General features: G+C 46.3%; 1 long non-coding RNA gene across 1 annotated transcript; it reads right to left on the reverse strand.

Annotated features, from left to right (window-relative positions):
• Positions 1 to 388: 388 nt before the first annotated feature.
• LOC115029860 lies at positions 389 to 6,074 on the reverse strand. Its single transcript, XR_003835418.1, has 3 exons — positions 5,907 to 6,074; positions 2,176 to 2,363; positions 389 to 467 (listed from the first exon to the last, which is right to left on the reverse strand). It is a non-coding gene; the product is annotated as an uncharacterized LOC115029860 (long non-coding RNA).
• Between the last annotated feature and the right edge of the window lie 662 nt (positions 6,075 to 6,736).

Genomic DNA, 6,736 nt, shown 5'->3' on the forward strand with positions numbered 1-6,736 from the left:
TCTCCCACCTTCAGCGTGGCCGTTCACATCCTGGGCATGTTCCCCCATTGGACCACTGATCTCTGAGATGATGCTAGTGGGACTCGCTCTCTCGGGTCTGTGCTCAGGTCTGTTTTTGTGTAAGTCTGTCTTTCTGAGGCTTCCTGGCCACCAGCTTTAAAGTGAAACCCCCTACCTTGCAATTACCTTGCTTTTCACTCCCACTTTACTGTCATAACGCTTGCCATCAGTGGTCATGTTCCACATCTCAACTGTTTATTTGTTCACGACCTGCTTCCCCCACTAAGACGCAAAGGATTTTTGTTCATTTTGATCACTGCTATATCCCCACTGCCAAGGTTTATCTATTAAATAAACACACAATAAACTAAAGGACCTAAATTTTATTTCAGAGTCAAGTAAGCAGTAAAATCACCCAAATTCTTCTTGCTGAGCCAGAATAACACCGACATCAAATATGACAAAGACTGAAAAACAAAAGAGAAAAAGAAGAAAACTACAAACCAGCCTGATTTTAAATAATTTATATAGAGTATTAGCAAACAAAGCGTAATAGCATGTGAAAGGGAAAAACCATGATCAAGTAATTCCTAGATTCAGTCTGGAGATGGAAACAAGTGTAGATCAAAACAAAGAAATCTAAGAATATAATTCAGCACGTTTGTACATCAACAGAAGACAAACTCCTCCTCACTCAAAATCAGCAGGGTTGTGCGTGGTGATGCATGTCTGTAATCTCAGCCTCCAGAAACAGAGGCAAAAGAATGGCAAGCTAAAGCCAGACTGGGGATGAAGAGAGGGCTCAATGGCTAAGAACTGGCCATTCTTCCCAAAGTTCAATGTCCAACACCTGCAAAACATTGCATGGCCACCTATAACCCCAGTTCCAAGGGAACAGATGCTTTCTATCGGCCTCCTCGGGCACTAAGAATGTATATGGTTCATGGCCATACATAGCACACAAAACAACCATATACATAAAATAAAAGGGTTTAAAAATTCAGTAATAAGAATAATTGCTAATCTCAACACAAAGAGGCAAATGGGTCTCTGCGAGATAGAGACCAGGTTGGTCTGCGTGGTGAGTTCCAGGACAGCCTTTCTGAAAACAAAACAATGAAAACAAAGGATGGCATATTTAATATACAAAAGGCTACCAAGGTCCCACCAGCAACTCATTAGCAAACCCTGGCCTGGAAATCCCTGCGATGGTTTCTCTCCCTCTTCCATCTCTGTGCAGCAGACGACTTAGGAGGGAGAGATCCTGGACGTCATGGTGCTTCTTTGCTGAAGAGCACTCACTGTCCAAATATTTCATGGTATCATATAAACTGTGAACTCACGCAAAAGCACTTGTTTAGCTAAAGTGTCACCTTAACTAAATTTACACACCATAAAACATAACGTAAAAGAAAAAAATTACAAGCTCAGATGATAAAACAGTTGTGTAGGCACGACTGGCAAGGATTCACTTTTTCCATTACTGTTTCTTTGTTAATTGTTTATGTGTCTCTTTGTTAATCTTCTGCCCGCGAGTCAGTGACAGAATGCTCAAAAGCTTGAAGGAAAATAAAGGCTTTTCTGTGAGCCTAAATCATTCCAGATAATGATAAAAATTCAAGTCTATGGTTCAGGGAAGAGTAGCTTAGCAGTGCTGAGCCTGTTCCTGGTGGCTCCCTGTACAATGATGTTACAGGCTCATTCCTTTGGAGGAGCTCATGAGGGATATACAGAGCTTGCTACATAAACAGAGAACACGAACAGTTTTTGTAACTTTGCTGTGAGGCAAATATCAGAAACACAGCATGGTGGAACACACTTACCTCAACACTCTGGAGGCGGAAGCCAAAGAACCAAAGTCCAAAATCAGCCTTTCACACAGACTTTTGATTCTCTCAAAAATCAGAAGTACATAGAGGCCTAGGGATGTACCTTGTTGGTAGAAAGAACACTTGCCTAGTATGTGTGAAGACCGGCTTTAGTCCCCAGCATCACAACCAAAAGAAAGGTTTTATTCAGGGTTGAAGTTCACCAAAGGCAACAGTGTGAACTCATCAGAGACCTGAGATGAACAAAATGACACCAAAGACCAAGGAAGGTAGGTGTCCTGTCCTGTTCTGTCCTCCTAACCCCCACCCCACCCCACCCCCACTCCCAGCCCCCTTAGAACCTGACCTGTGTGAGTTCAGTGCCTTCAGAGATTTTAATCCGTTCGTTCCCCGGGAAGAGACTCCATGGAAGACACATTGGAAAGCCAGTTGCCCACCCCGTTGTCTTGGCTCTGTGGTGAAACCCCGTTCGTCCATGTCACCTCCTCTTGGAAGCCTGACTTCCAGGAACAGAGCAACCAGAATTCTGCAAATCTGTTACGAAGCAGGATAGAAAGACAGGGGAAGCAGGAGGGACTCAGAAAGGGATTCTCAACCTGGGATCTAATCTGTGTGTGGGGCTGATCAAAGTCAAGAAACTTTAACACAATTGATAAAGCCATAATTGTCCACAGAGATGGTGCTTGTTTGAAAAGAAACTAGAGCCAGGCATGGTGGAACATGCCTTTGATATCAGTACTTGGGAAGCAGAGACAGAAGAAGCTCTGTGCTCTGTGGTTTGTGAAGCAGGTTCCAGGACAGCCAGGGCTACATAGTGAAGCTGTGTGTGTGTGGGAGGGGGAGGGGGTTGTTTTAAATCGAATGAAAAAAACAGATTGTGGGGCTGGAGAGATGGCTCAGTGGTTAAGGCCACTGACTGCTCTTCCAGAGGTCCTGAGTTCAACTCCTAGCAACCACGTGGTGTTCACAACCATCTGTAATGGGATCTGATGCCCTCTTCTGGTGTGTCTGAAGATAGCTACAGTGTACTCATATACATAAAATAAATAAATAAAAATTTTTTTTAAAGAAAAGAAGGAAGGAAGGAAGGAGGAGAGAGAGAGAGATGCCGGGCACTGGCAGTCCAAGCAGGCCCAAGGTCTCTCCACTGGAGAATCAAATCATCAGAGAAAGTAGCGTCAGAATAATGGTCCTATCGGAGGAGATGGCCAAGATCCATGACTTTCTGGCTTCAGTTTCCTCTCCTACCTTAAGCCCAGGTTCTATGAGGCCCAGCCGCAGCAGGATTTCTGGTGTGGACTCCTGGCTCTGTGTCTGAAACAACCCCCTACCTAGCCTGGCTTTCAGCAAATTAGCCTTCCTGAGGGTTGTAGCCATGTGATTGGTCCACCCAACTGGAGGAACTCACTCATGACAGATTTGCACAAGGTCTCACTGTGTAGCCTTGGCTGTCCTGGAACTCCATATGTAGACCAGCCGGATGGGAACTCCCAGAGATCCTCCTGCCTCTGCCTTTGCTGAGAATCAACTATACCGCCATTCTTTGTTCAGCTGGATTAACTCTTCATGGAGGAGACAATGTCGCGTCCACCCAGAGGTGAAACCCATTCTTTTGACCTTCAATGGGTCTCAACTGCAACTGTCACACTAACAGCAGCCTGATCTCTCTAGCATGAGACAGTTTCCTGCCCCAGAGAAACCCAACAGCCTCACCCCACTGGTCCAGGGCCCTCACACACTTACTTCCAGCTGCCCCTCAAGGGCTGCCTCTTCTAGGATGCCCTCCCTTCGGATTACTCCCAACTCGTGATAGCATCCCTCGGGTGTTCCCACGATCACCCCTCACATCTCTGACACAACACTTACATAGCATTCAGTTCACCTGATGGAGCGCGAGTATGACGAGTATGACGTCTCTTTGCTGTTCCTTCATAATCCCGGCTATTGGAGATTTGGTGGGGATTTGCAACTTCACTAACCGATGTCTACCCCTCCTTGTGGAGCTCCCTGCAAGGCTAGCCTGCTGAGTGGAGTATGACTTGTAAACACTGTGCCTAGCAGATGTTCCTTGGGATCCCAGGTGTTGGCTCTTCACACCAGCTTGAGCTTCGGGGACAGCTTTTTCCTCCTTAGACAGAGACTCCCAGTAAGCCTTTCCCCTGAGGAGCTCCAAGGGCCAGATCCCACCCCCAACCCCTGAATTTCCCTAATGGTCCTAACCCAGCATCAGAAGCAGGAGAATGGCTGAGCCCCACCTCACAGAAAAAAAATTCGCCAATCCCTGATCTTGCCCCAAGATCAGGCCACATAATCTCTCCAATCCTAGGTCACTCTGGAAAGCTTCCTTCTCAAAAAAGTAAAAAAAAAAAAAAAAAAAAGTAAGTCCTTTATAAACCCCTGTGTTCTGCCCAGCTCTCCACTGCCTCTCTCTTCCCCAAGTAGAGCCAGCCAGCCTCCTCGGTTTCTCCCTCCCCAGTAAATCTCTTTCGTGAGGCTTGTTGAGTGGTGTGACTTTGTGGCATTTCTTGGCTATTCCCAATGTCTAGGATATCTATCCCTTCAGGGCTGTAACACTTAACAGTAGGAACAGATAATGACTAGGAAAGGCCAGTGCTAGATACCTGTAATCACAGCATTTAGGAACTTGAGGCAGGAGGATTATGAATTCCAGACCAGTCTAGGCTATGTTAACCTTTCTACTAAATAAATAAATAAATAAATAAATACTCATCAAAGAGGAAAAGGAGGAAGAACAGGAAACCGTGAAAAGGAAAGAGCGTACGCTTCCTTGTCCTCATTCGGTCAGCAATCAACCCTCTCTCTGTGATTGGATCAGTTCTCAATCCAATTGAAACTTTGTGTTACCTCCCATAGACTTCCTGTCTTGGAAACCAAGACTTCCAAGCCATAAGAGCCCAAAGTTGCAGGAACTGCAGGCCCAAATTCTACGAACAAATAAGGTGCAGTGACACATGGAGCCTCTCCTATGTCTGCCGTGTTGTACCCTGAGGCGTGTTGTACTCTGTCTTGGGAAAAGGACCACCATACTTGGATCACTGGTTCAAAGATTAGACCATACCCTACAAACAGAAACCTCAGCGCTCCTGGCTGCTGTTCTCAGCACCCTATCTGAGTCTTTATTTCCCCCAACCTGGCCCAATGGGACTTCAATAGGAACAGTGAATCATGTGGCTTCGTCCCCGTTGTCACTTTTTCCCCCCGCCATGAAATCATTCCGTGGGCAGAAATCATGTTATACAGGCCACATTACAGTGTATAAGGCGTTCCCTGGGGCCACAGGTGATGGCGGTGTCCACAGTGGGAAAGGAAATGCAGACTCACGGTGGTACACACCTGAGACTCCAGCACTCAGGAAACTGAGGCAGATGGGTCACAAGTTTGAGGTCATCCTGGACTATCTATCAAGTTAGACTCTGCCCCTCATTAAAAGGAAGGAAGGGAAAAGGAAGGGAGGAAAAGAGGAAGGAAGGTAGGAAGGAATGAAGGGGGGATATTCAACATTCAGAGTACTATCTATCTCTATTGAAACAAACGTGGTCCCTTCATAGTGAAGGGAGCCCATGGAATCAGCCTCCACCATCTGGCTAGCTGACCTCCTCCGTTCCACACTAGGAAAACTGCTAACAGCGACTCTGCACCGGTCTCTGCAAATGGCCACTTTGGGTTCTCAAAAAAGCACCACCTACACTCAGTGAACAAAAGACTGCCTAGACCTTCACAGAGCCCTGAGCACCCAACTTGAAAGTACTGGTCCTCACACCGGGAGGCCTGAGGAGCTGGGACTTGCAGACACATTCTGAGCTCCCAGCAGCCTCTCTGCTGATACATCACAGTGATGCCCCTAACCTTCTCCTTGCCCACTGCTCCCAGCTCGTAACCACCCACTGTGTTTAGCATTCCTGGATTCTTTAAATGATTTATTTAATTCATCTTCTATTCTTTCGTTTATAATTTATTTAATGGTTTAACAAATCGTTTATAATATATTTTAATGCCTGCTTTTGTTCCTTCAGGTAATTGGAATCAAGAGGCGGTAGGAAAGAAGAAAGAGCCCACCTATGAGATGCCTTCAATTCTGTTCCGTGCAGCTTCCCCACGGAGGCAAAGGTTCCACCACACGGTCACTTGCTCTCTTCTTCTCTCATTCGCCTCTGACCTAAGGCTGTTAGGTCTCCCTTCGATCACTCGTCAGTAGGTTTATCATCAGCTCCTGCACGCACCGTTGAGTACCTTGGTTCATCCATCACCTGCCTAGCCAACCCCTAGCACTCAATTTCCACTCACACACACAGTGGTTTCCTGTGCTGGCTAATCATTGACTGTCCCACATTCCTTTATTGATGTTTGCCTTTTTAAGGCATGTCTGCAAATCTGCACCGCACTCCTACTGTGACCTGGAAAAATCCTATTTCCTACCCACACATCAAGCCTCAGCTGGAAATTATTTCCTTTTTGAGAGCCAGGGGATGTACCTTTGTGCTACCACTAGCATTTGCCTGGTGTGACAAGCCCCTGGGTTCAGTCCCCTACACAGGGAAAACATCTCTTCTTTTTAAAGACTTACTGAGACAAGAGGTAGTTCCCTTGGGTAGTTAAGGACTGGGCACATAGGAACTCATGAGCTCCTTACATAGGAAGTGTGGCAGCACCTCCCCAAAATGTGTCAGTAACCCTCCTGTTCACAGCAAGGGAGGATGCATAAAGAATGTATAGCTCCATCCAAGGTGCACTCAAAAACCACCAATCCCAATAAAGACTACCTCTGTCTCCATCCAGTTCCCACCCTTAGACCCCTAAAAGCCCATCAGGCAGGACAAGGCTGCAGGGTTCCTCCTTTGAAGTCCTCTCACTCTCTGGAACTTTGATTAGTTGTTTTGTTGTTGTTG

This window comes from Mus caroli, chromosome 18 (assembly GCF_900094665.2).
Source record: "Mus caroli chromosome 18, CAROLI_EIJ_v1.1, whole genome shotgun sequence".
Taxonomy (NCBI): Eukaryota; Metazoa; Chordata; class Mammalia; order Rodentia; family Muridae; genus Mus; species Mus caroli.